This window comes from Oryctolagus cuniculus, chromosome 7 (assembly GCF_051225735.1).
Source record: "Oryctolagus cuniculus isolate XC-2025 breed Fujian yellow rabbit chromosome 7, ASM5122573v1, whole genome shotgun sequence".
NCBI lineage: Eukaryota > Metazoa > Chordata > Mammalia > Lagomorpha > Leporidae > Oryctolagus > Oryctolagus cuniculus.
In genome coordinates this window covers 24062519-24073754 of record NC_142873.1, presented here as the reverse complement: position 1 = coordinate 24073754, position 11236 = coordinate 24062519, and the positions used below count along the sequence as shown (strand labels likewise).

The 11236-nt window shown below is 46.3% G+C and overlaps 1 non-coding gene across 1 annotated transcript; it reads right to left on the bottom strand.

The window, feature by feature from the left end:
* Positions 1-8383: 8383 nt before the first annotated feature.
* Positions 8384-8455, bottom strand: TRNAC-GCA (transfer RNA cysteine (anticodon GCA)). The gene has a single exon. It is a non-coding gene; the product is annotated as a tRNA-Cys (tRNA).
* Between the last annotated feature and the right edge of the window lie 2781 nt (positions 8456-11236).

Genomic DNA, 11236 nt, shown 5'->3' with positions numbered 1-11236 from the left:
CTCCAGGATGTCCTCAGTCAGGTGCATACAGAAGCTATGGGGAAAGAAGGGCCAGCTCATGATGGGAGGGAGGCCAGGGTTCAGAAAAACAGAACTGACTAGGTTCATCCCACCCAGCAAGACTGTCTTACTTCTGGTGCATCAACACATGTAAAAGGTATTAATTATACCCTTCCTCCTCTAGGCCAGGGGGTATAGCTCGGGGTAAAGCATTTTACTACAGATAAAGAGGTCCCCAGTTCAAATCCAGGTGCCCCCTTTGTTGTCGGGCTTTTGAAGGAACAAGGATATAGTCCCCTGCATTCTTACACTGGCTTGGTCTCATGCCTTGTATTCTTCTCCACTCAACCCTCTGAATTCTTTTCCAAGTAACCAGTCTGCAGAGAGAAAGGCTAAAAAGCCCACAGAAAGAAAGCCCAGCTGCACACACACACACACACACATCCTGCCATGTGCCATGTCCCTTACCCAGCCCATTGCTCTCTGCCATGTGTTCCATCTGTGTACATGCTGGCACTCAGCCATCTCTACAAATTTATTTTTCCTTGAATAAATTTGTCTTGTCCATGAGTTTGTATCCTGTCTGCTCTCTGTTCTGTCCCTCTTTCCTTACTGAAGTGGTTCCTGGGAGATGTGTTCCTCCCAGGCTAGAGACCAGATGAGGAGAATGAAATAAATGCAACTCACTGACCTATAGCAGCTCGGAAGAATGGGTGATTTGCATGCACATGTAAATTGTCAAGGCACATACCTCTATACCTCCTCCAGTCCTGTGGGCTCCATTCAGCTCCAGGACATTTAAGGTTGTGTAAAATCTCTCAAAAGATCTACGTGATCTCCAGAGAGGGTGGGAATTGTTTCCCTCTCCTTTGAGAGCCCCATGGAATCCTACTTGGGCTAGGACACAGGAGTCATTTGACCAGCAGGAGCATCCTATTCCCTTCCAATGGGGAAGGTGCTCAAATTTCTGAGCTCAGCATGCTAGGCTGCAGCTCAGAGCCTTGGATGTTGGATGACAGCAGAATTCTGGAAGGTTTCATGGGACTAAGGGAAGAGGCACTTGGATTGGAACCTTTTGATCTGCCATTAAAAGCTCTTGTCACTGTTGTCTAATGAAGACTTCCTGGAACCCCCTGCATTTGGCCATACACAGCCAAAGACATCATCAGGAAAGTCATGGATGTTTCCATGGAAGGCCTTTGGATTAACCTAAAGCCTGAATCCCCAAATGGGCTGCCTATCATAGCATTTGATGCATGAGAGGCTGATAATAGAGTGGGCTTTCTTGAAAATTAAGGCTCCACCTCAGACCTCTTAAGTTAGAACACCTGGAGTGGGGCCACAGGACTGTTTTTAACAACCTTCTCAGAAGATTCTAATAAAAATCAAAACTGGGAACCAGCAATTTGGCTTAGTGCTTCATGCCTTAGGCTTGAAAAAAGGTCATAATTAAGCAACATGTCCAAGCACACACACTTGATTAATAATAGGTTTGGGATCACATTTCACATGGCTGGTCTCTGGCTCTATCTCAACCCTGGGAAAGGCACACAGCTATACCTGTTCCCTGCACCTGCTTTTCCCACTCTTCAACAAGTCTAATGAGATAGGCCTTCCCAGGAAATGGCCTGAGTCACTTCCAACCGAAGTGTAGCATGACAAAAGACACGGGTGCACTGGATGTGCACCAAGATGCTCTTGACCTGTAGTCAGGTGCTCTTCCACTGAGGCAGATGTGTGCTTCAGATGAGCTCTCTAATTGAAACCATTTAACTAAGGGCTTCCCCCAGAAGAGCTCCCCCAGTAACCACAGTAATTTCTGTCCATTCCTAGTTTGTCCCTACGTCTGGCTGACCCATCTCATGTGAACCAGCCTTCTCTGGCCACCAGCCCCTGCCCTTTCCCATTTACCTTTCTTTTCAGTTCTCAGAAGCCTCCCCAACCCTGCCCATTGCATGAACATCCTTCTGACTCCAGCTGGGTCCTGCAGCTTTAAAATCATTTCTTGTTGGAACAATCCTCCCCCCTACTCCACCTCCTCCCCAGGCCCATTGATTCTCAGATCTCCCCCAGGCTCGCTCTAGCCTGCCCTCACCCTTTAGATACCTGGCTGGAATTTGCTTTCTCTTCCATCTCTGACCTTTTCCTCTTCTTTAACCCAAGACCAAATTCTTGTCTGAACCCTCCTGAGCTGAGCTAGGGTGGGCTGGTGCTGTTCTTCTGGTAAGCAGGCCAATGTTGCTGAAGACATTACCCCAGGGGTTCAGCACCCTCTAAGGATAGGGGTTGGGCTCAAGCCTCCCTGCCTTGGGGTTCAAAGCCCAGGCCCAAAAGGGCTTCAGAACAAGGATGAGGAAGCTCTCTGTTGGCCAAACTGTGCTTGGGGCACATCAGACTGTGAGGAGTGAGATGGGTTAATAGACAGTCAGGTTGGTCCTGGTGGAAACTAAGGATGCAAAATGTTTGCTTCTCCCAAAAGTTATCTTTAGCAAAGTCAAAAGTGCCTGCCCTACTCTTTGGGAGTTTCCAATTTTATCATGAGACTAGCAAAAGGAGTGGCAATTCCAGCCTTCTGAGCTTACAGTTTCCTGTAAAAACAAGTTACCTATTCCACACCTTAGCAAATAAGTTTACAGATCAGGTCTTTTGATGGGTTTTGTCCTTGTCTTGTAACTGAATGTCGAGTTTTTTCTTCCCCCAAAATGTACTTTAAAACCCCACTACCACCAACCCCTTCAGGTTTTGCCTCTTGGAGGCCCCCTCCAGGCCACTCTGGCTGGACATCTCTGACTTAAATAAATCTTGCTTTTCTCTCTGTGTTGTCTGCTTGGAAATTTTTCTTCCATGTGAGACAAAGAACCAAGGTAATCTTTTCTCCACTTCCATTTCACCCATAACAAGACCTCCCCGTGAATTGTGCAGCACCACTCCCACACCAATGAAAGACAACAGGAGCACCATTGCTGTGATCCAGGACCATGTTGATTCAAACTTGTAGCACAGGGGTTCTGATGAGCCATAAAACCTCACACATCACAATGGCTGTGTGGCTTCTGGCATGGGGTGTGTCTGGGGTGGAGGTATCCAGTATGCTGGACATCCTGTAAGTTCTCCCAGGGGGACAAGAAAGGCTGCATGGGGTTTGGGGGACTTTGGAATTTGGATGTTTGTATTGATTTCTGCACATGCTCCCAGAGCCCCTGCGGCTTTGAAGTACCATTCTTTCCATACATGCTCCAGCCTTCACCCAGGAGACCAGGAAGGTGAGGAATTGAACTGAAAAAACCACCTGCAGGATCAAGCTTTGTCACTGGTTTTCCACTATGTCATGTGATAAATAAGATTCTCTAGGCCAGCACCGGGGCTCAATAGGCTAATCCTCCGCCAGCGGCGCCGGCACACCGGGGTCCCAGTTGGGGTGCCGGATTCTGTCCCAGTTGCCCCTCTTCCAGGCCAGCTATGCTATGGCCCGGGAGTGCAGTGGAGGATGGCCCAAGTCCTTGGGCCCTGCACCCACATGGGAGACCAGGAGAAGCACCTGGCTCCTGGCTTCGGATCAGCGCGATGCGCCAGCCGCAGCACGCCAGGCGCAGCGGCCATTAGAGGGTAAACCAACGGCAAAAGGAAGACCTTTCTGCTCTCTCTCTCTCACTGTCCACTCTGCCTGTAAAAAAAAAAAAAAAGGTTCTCTGAACACATGAACACATCCATAGGGGTTCCTGTGAGCCCTTCTGTGAGTGCAGGAGGAAGTGAGCCCTTTACTCTGGTGATTTGGTGATTCTCCATGGGGTCTGGTACTGTGGCACAGTAGGTTTGCTAAGTTTCCACCTGTGGTGCCAGCATCCCATATGGGTTGCTTCACTTCGGATCCAGCTCCTTGTTAATGGCCTAAGAAAGCAGCCATCACTCAAGTTCTTGGGCCCCTGCACCCATGTGGGAGACCTGGAAGAAGCTTCTGGCTCTTGGCTTTGTATCTGACCAGTTCTGGCCATTGTGGCCATTTGGGGAGTGAACTAGCAGATGGAAGATCTTTCATTCTCTGACCCCTCTCTATATATATAACTCTGCCTTTTGAATAAAATAAATAAATCTTTTAAAAATAAAACTAAAAAAGAATCAGCCACCCACATATAGCTTCTCATTGTCTCCTATGGCAATGGTAACTGGTCTCTGGCCCTCAGCAACCTCTCTACACAGTTCAGCTGACCACAGACTCCAGGTTATGTAACTTTCATGACACTGTGAGCCCTAGTCTGCTAGACCCATCCAGGAAGGACCTGCTAGAATTGCCCTAACTTCAGTATAACCAAGTCTGACCACCAGTCCCAATTCTCTGAGGATCCCCTGCTTATAAAAAACTGCTGTCTGTACAGTTATGGACACAAGTGCAAAACCAGACCTGACCTTGTCTAATGGAAACCAATAAGACAGCCACAGATGGGAAGAGTCAGGTAAGAAATTCCATTTTGACCAGATACTTTAAGTTCTCTTGGCACCTTTAACAGACTACCTGAAAACCAAGGTTCTGAATTCTCTGGACTTTGATATTTCCAGCAAGGCCCCTGGAAATGTCCAAGGCCATATCTCTCATCTTGTAGAGATAACAAGTTAGGCTATTTGGATTACATTAAAAATGTTGCCAAGATGTGAAATGATGCTAAACCTCAGTTGTGAAAAAGTTTTTTTTTCTTTTCCAGCTGCTCCAGTCTCCAGCTTACAGACCAGAATCTTTAAAGGGAAACTGACAGAGTCTCAGTCAAGCTAACCCTGAATAATAGGCATTGCCAGTTCAAAATGTGGATCAAATGGAGGTTCCAGGCAAAAGGAAGGAAGGGTTCCAAAAGAGACTTAGAGATCATTAGAGACAGTTATGCAGCAGATACTGGATAGCTGGATTCCAAGAGCCTAAGAAAGCTCTAGTATCCACAGGCTACACAATGAAAACCCGGAAGCCCAGGAAACTTACTAGATGAATCCAAAAACTCAATTTTGAGTTACATAGAAGCTCTAGTATAAATTTATGAGTTACATGGTAATACCAGTTAAACCCAGCAACCTAGGCCCATAACCCACTGGCCACATGGTGAAATCTGGAAGCCTAAGGATGGCAGGGTATCTGTCACAACTTCTCCTCTAAGTCAGGCTACCACAGTCAGCTCCAGTTAAATCTGAAAGCCCAGAAAGTCAGGCTAAGCAATCAGGGAGGCCCAGCTTCTTGCCTCATTTCTCGTCTTTTCTTTTTCAGGAGGGAAGTTGATTCTGTTCTGCAGGACTCTCCACTGCAATGTATGGTTTGATCCCAGACCTTATAAAATGGATGATTGACCTTTTCTGTAATAATGCCTATCCACAATATAGAGAACCAAATAGCATAGCCAGTAAATGAAAGATTAAACTATAAAATGATTTTACACCTATGTGTGTGGTAAATGGGCAGAACTCCCCTTTTAAAACAAATTGAGGGGGAGAAAAGCTTTACTGGTGATCTCAAAATAGGTCACTACATTTGATTTTACCTGAAAGGTCATAGTTCTTATGGGCACTGTTTTGACTCATGAGGAAATACAAAGTGTTTGAATTTGCCCATGACCATAGCTTTCTAGTTCACCCTGATGATATTAAAAGAAATCTTCAAAAATCAGGGTTGGGTTGAGTGCCCCCTTGACTGACATAGTAAAGTCTGCCTCTGTGGGCTATTTTAATGGAGACTGGGAGAAAGAGGAGCAAGCTAGGCAGAAGGAGCAATGTGAGGATAGGAGGCAAGCCAATTAAAGGCTGCTTTACATGGTGATCTTCCATCAAGGAGACCCAACAAGGCCAGTCTACCCCCAAACGGCACCTGTTTTCGATGTGAAGACTCAGGGCATTGGGCAAACAGCTCTCATGACAGAAACTGGCTTCTGGAGCCAGGCCACTGGAAATGGAACTGCCTTGGGGGTTGAAGGACTTCTGGGTCAGAACTGCAGACTCTGTTGGTCCCAAGCTAAAAAGCCCTTCACTCTGCCCAGCTGCCAAAGCAACCATCACTATTGATGGGATGGCCTAGGGTCAGTGACATTGCAGGTAAAACAATAAATTTCCATTTAGAGATACCTCCTATCCTGTACTAACCTCCTATTCATACCAGTTCTCTTCCTGGTCCAGCCACACAATAGGAGTCAATGGCATGCATTCCTTAAGGAGGTTCACACTTCTTTTGTAATGGCTCTTCCACTACCCCAACCCTATCCAAGTATTAAGTCTAAAAAGCTCCTCCTGTCAGTTCCTATTTACCTTTAAATGAGTTTACAAAAAAAAAAAAAAAAAAAAACAGGGCTTAGAGTAATGGCTAACTTGACAGTCTTGCACCTATTTGGACAAGCCCTCACAGAGGATTTAAAGGACCTATTTCTTGAGGGGAGTGCAAAATAATCCAGAATGTAGATGATATATTAGCCTGTTTCCCTCCCCAACCTGAGATTCTGGTCATACACTTGCTAATACCCTTAACTTCCCAGCAGAATGTAGCTACCAGGCATCCAGGAAAAAGCATAGCTAGTCCACTAGGAAGTTAATTATTTAACCCTCTCATCACCTTTAGGGAAAAAAGAGTAGACCCAAAGAGAATATAGTCTATGCAGCAAATTCTTACTTTTGCAACCTTAAGACAGCCTCAGCATTTTCCCAACAGGTTACAAATTCCTAGTTATAGGGACATAGAAAAGTTCCTAAATCAGACTCCCAACAGTGAGCCAAAAGAGAGTCTTCTCCTTTGGAAAAAGCAAAACAAAACAAAGAAAACAACAAACAAGCAAAACCATAGCTTGCATCCATTAAAAGGTTGTCATGACCAGGGCCCCCACAATTGGGTTGCTAAACCCAGTCCTTCAAAACCAGCAGGCCCTATACCTGCTAATTGCTGCCCAAGAAAGTGTCTGCTACAAAAATGTTTTTGGGTCAAAGTAGATGGGTACAAAATCATGTTTGTACTTTCTTGGATGAGGCCAGACAGCACCAGGTTATGGAAATCCTGGTCATTGCCCCTCCTTGGAGACATAGTGTCCACATTCTTTCTGCTTCTCTTTGGACTACTGTGTTTTAATGCCCTTGTTTGTTTCATCCCTAACAGAATACAAGCCATCCAGTTTCAGATGCTCCCAAGACAGGGCTGCCAGCCTACCCCACCAGAAAAGATGAACAGTCCTCTGGACTGAGCAGGTCCAGGCTACCCTCTAACACCATAGGAAAGATAGCAAGAGAAGAATACCCATAACCAGCTCTCTGTCCTTTTGTCAACTCTGAAGAAACTACAGAAGATGGACTATCTTCCATTCTACCCCCATGAGATTATGGGTACCTTCTCTTGATGGGGGAAATGTTAGGTAGAAAGTTAGAAAGCAGCCTATGTGTATAAGAGGGGCCTGAGGAAAACAAGGCATCTGTAGAAGCCCATCTGGGAGCAGCCCAGTACTTTACACTTCAACATCCTGCCCATATCCCAATAACTTTACAGGTGGTCTCAGCCATACTCCTTGCTGGGAAAGCTCCCCAGGAGAATCCTCTCTCCTCAGCACCAAATGGGTTACCTGACCTGGTAACATTGAGCCATAAAACCTTCACATCTTTCCTCCAAGGCAAGCACCCTAGGGGAGGCTCTTCTGCCTGGCACCTGGTCCCCAGTACGATAGCACTGAGTAGTGAAACCTTGGGAGGAATTTTTCCTAAATGCACTCAGCAAAGTGTGCTGGAGGAGGAGGAAGAGGAGGAGAAGAAGAAGGAAAGGAAAGAGAAATGGTAAGAACTGAACCTCTTTCCCTAATAAGTCCCAGCCTGAATACAGACTGCACGCTCAGCACTCAGCCCTCTGCTGAACTGCCCACCTGGCCTGCCAGGTGTATTCTCTCCATTTAACCATGTAACCTTGCTTCCCAAAGTGTGAGTGACAGGGAACTCTCTCAGATTCTGTCTGTAGAAGTGCCCATCAGTTCTGACAGATGCTCTACCCCCATTAAACCTTGCTAGCTGGCTTACCACTGCTCCCTGTCTCACATCTGAATTCTTTCTTGCTTGTAGGCAAGAACCTACCACACTCATCTCTGCTAACAAAACTATTTGGGGTTCCTAAGATAGAGGAAGAAAGCTAAGGCTCTGGGCAGTTCAACAACACAAACATCTACCTCCAGCCTCAAGGCAGAGAAGGAAGCAGCACAATGGAGGCAGGTGGACCTCCAGCCTCAAGGCAGAGAAGGAAGCAGCACAATGGAGGCAGGTGGTGGAGCTCGTCTAGGGTGGCAGGACACTGAGCTGTTGCACTTGACCTAAAGGTTCCCACCCACTTCCTCTCACTCTTCATAGGAGTTTTGTGTTACAGAGGGGACAACAGAGGATAAAAAGCTCAAGAGTTAGGGGGCACCTGGATTTGAACCAGGGACCTCTTGATCTGCAGTCAAATGTTCAACCCCTGAGCTATATCCCCTCTCTGATGTGGTATGGGTTTTGTATGATGAATCTACGTGGCCCTATAACATGCTTCAGTGAGCTGTAACTTCCACCTGCTCCTAGTCTGCCCCGGGCACTTGGCAGATTGACCTCATTGCAAACTACCCTTTCTGGCTACAGGCTCACCTTTACGTGTGCTTTGTATGAACCCCAGAAGTTTCCTCTGCTCTGACATGAGGTTTCTTCCTCAACACCCATTTGGGGTCCCCACAGCTTCCCCTTCAGAACTAGTAGTTGAGTTTCTCTACAATCTCCTCCTTCTTGCACCTCTTCCTTCACCTTGTGGCCAAGTCTGTAGCCTTGGCAGAATCTCCAGAGACCTGGTTTACCTCAGAACAGGTATTTGGCCAAAAAAGCTACAGGACCGATTCCAGGTTAGGATGTAGCTTCAGCTCACCCAGGAGGTGCCAAACCAGCAAGCTGGCATGGCTGGAAAGCCACCAAGTCTGGAGGACTTATAGCCCAGGCCCTGTGGGCCCTGAACTTGCACTCTCCCTCTCCTGGGACAGCCCCTACTCTGTGGTAGGGACAGAGCTTGCTGAAGAATGTGTGCCTGGTCCCTGGCAGACACATCCGTGGGGACTGATGTCACTCATGGAGCCATCTGAACACCTAAAACACCTGATGGATGCCAGAGTCACAGCAACTCAGAGACCCAAGGAACACAATGGCAAATACCACTATTAGGAGTGGAATTCAGTTATTCTTATTACAGAGACAAATGTAGTGTGTTGAAAGAAAAAAGGAAGGAAGGAGAGAGAGAGGAAGGGAGGGAGGGAGGGGAAAGGAGGGAGGGAGGAAAAAAGGAGAGAAGGAGTGGAGGAAAGAAGGGAGGAAGGGAAGGGAATTCCTCCTTAAATCTCATGTTGTAAGGAGTCAGATGGGTCAGTAGACAGGTTGGTCTCTGTGGAAAATGAGGAAAGGAGAGTCCCTCTAAAAGGGTGTAAAATGCTTGCTTCCCCCAAAAGTTATCTTTAGTGAGATCAAAGTGTTGAATCCCACTGCTTGATTCTTCCTAAAAGCTGCCTTTAGCAAAACAAAAGTACCTGTCCCACTCCTCAAGCTTCCAGTGTTATCACAAGACTAGCAAGGGAGTAGTGATTCCAGTATTCTGAGCTCCCAGCTCACTATGAAAACAAGTTGCCTATCTCACCCTTCCCAATGACTCTTCCTGTTTTATCAGGATCGAGACAGACAGGGCAAGCAAGGTTACAAATCAAGTCTTTTGGTGGGTTTTGTCCCCACCTGGTTATTAGCTAATTGTCAGTTTATTTCCCAAAATTCTTTTCATCCCCAAAATTGTACTTTAAAACCCCACTACCACCAGCTCCTTCAGGTTTTCCCTCTATTGGAGCCCCCTTCCTGGCCACTTGGGCAGGGGTGTCTCTGGTCTCTGACTTAAATAAACCTTGCTTTTCTCTCTGCCTTGTCCACTTGGAAATTCTTTTTCCATGTGAGACAAAGAATCTAGGTAACCTTTTTCTGCCACCATTTTGATATAGGCAAGCAGATAAGACTAAATTGATTGTATTTGTGAGCTGGAGACCGCACCCCTACCTGACCTCACCTGTATGCCCACCTGCCAATCAGACTATATAACCTCTCCCCTTTGGAAGCAGATAAAACACATGGAGCACCTTGGCCTCATGCTCTGCTTTCCTGCCCACACTATGCTACCTGTGGCTGCTCTTAACTGCATGCTTTGCCCCACATGGCTCCCAGCCTGTTCTCTGCCTGGTATAGATCCAACTTACATTTTTAGACTGATTTCTCCCCTAAATAAAGCCCTCACTTTCCTGCATATTTGTCTCACTGAATAAATGGTAAAAACTTACCATGTCACCTGGTTTATTCTAGCTGATATTCAGAATTCTTATCTGAATAGACAGCAAGGACCCTCAATATTAAAATATTATAATTATTAATAAAGCTAGCCAATATCAATTTCACCCTATCTGTGGAAGGAAGAGAGACATGTGGATCTACGTGGCAGCATGAGCATGGACACAACACAAGACCCACAACATCTCTTACATATGTACAAAATGATGCTTTCCTTCTCTTAGCCCATTTGTGGGAGCCATTGCTGAGAGGAAAGGGAAAGAGAAATATGCCCCCATTTTGTTCCCCACTACAATAGCTCCAAAGGGCTCCAGGCTGAACTCATGCCAGGTTCTTCCCCCCATCTATATCACCAGTGACACAGGCTGCTGCAGTCTAATCTCACCTCACTCTCCAAAGCTGGCACTCTCTTAGGCTGTCAGCTGCTGGGATCCTGTGTAGTATCCATGCTTGTGCTATGTATCCCCACCCTCCATGTAGATCCATGGGTCCCTCTTCCTTCCATAGAAGTTCCACTTCAGTTTTTCTCCCTAACTTGCCCCTGAGAATGTACTCTCTCCACTTTTTTTAGACTATCTTGCCCTAGCCTAAAGCAGTAACTTCCTCCCTATTCTGACATCTTGGAATCTCTTGGAATAGCATTTTATTAACTCAGAGACACAGCTTCCTTGTGAAGCATTCCCCTGATGGTTGTGAATTGTGAAATCCATTCCAGAGTTCTGAAAACTAGATTCTTGTGTGACTTTCTAGGCTTTCAGTTGCTATTGTTGAGCAGTGGGGCCCTAGAATTCCCTGTTCTTCAATTTCCTGTGATAATACCTTGGAGGTACTTTTTGGTCATGAACACATATCTAATTGTACAGCCAAAGGCATTCAGATGAGAAGATTTTGAACCACGATTATTTTTACCTGTAGA